The sequence below is a fragment of the Etheostoma spectabile genome, chromosome 18 (assembly GCF_008692095.1).
Source record: "Etheostoma spectabile isolate EspeVRDwgs_2016 chromosome 18, UIUC_Espe_1.0, whole genome shotgun sequence".
Classification (NCBI taxonomy): Eukaryota; Metazoa; Chordata; class Actinopteri; order Perciformes; family Percidae; genus Etheostoma; species Etheostoma spectabile.
The window spans coordinates 22,141,194-22,141,795 of record NC_045750.1 but is presented as its reverse complement, the minus strand read 5'-3'; the positions used below and the strand labels follow the sequence as shown (position 1 = coordinate 22,141,795).

General features: G+C 39.2%; 1 protein-coding gene across 2 annotated transcripts in view; it reads right to left on the bottom strand.

The window, feature by feature from the left end:
- cnstb (consortin, connexin sorting protein b) overlaps nt 1-602 on the bottom strand; it is a 28,789-nt gene that overhangs the window by 12,589 nt on the left and 15,598 nt on the right. The gene's annotated exons all lie outside the window — the stretch shown is intronic.

The window sequence follows — 602 nt, the reverse complement described above, 5'->3', positions numbered from 1 at the left end:
GTTATAAAGTTCCGCCGAAGTTTGATGGATATATGAGTGTTGAAGTCAGTATCTGGACGCGGGTTACCAACCTCGCCGAAAAGAAACAAGCCCTTGCTGTTGCCTTGGGGCTTGAGTAGGGTGACTAAACGTCCTCTTTTGCCTTGACATGTCCCCTTTTTACGTACTGTCATGGGGCATCCAAAAATAAATGTAACATCCGGCATTTAACATAGGGGTGTGAATATTTATGCCCCCTGTATTTTAAGGAAGAACATTTATTTATCTACAATACATTATTCATTCTCAAAGAAAATTGGTGTCCTTAAAAGGTTGGATTTTCCTAATTTTTTTAATTAAGGCATTAAGATCAGTTTCCAAAAGATGTTTTTTTAGTTCTCTTTTTAGTCAACTTTTAGCATGGGTGCACTTACTCAAGCCACTGTATTTGCCAATGCACATTGGGTTAGACCGTCCTCTCAAGAACTGAACAAGTAAGAATAACTGAAGATGCGAATGTAGAGGAATGTTACATTGTTTAGAGAGGCCTCCATGTCAGACGCTGAGATATTTATGACTGAATCATTAGGATCTGCGATTATTGACACTGCCTGTACCCGTAC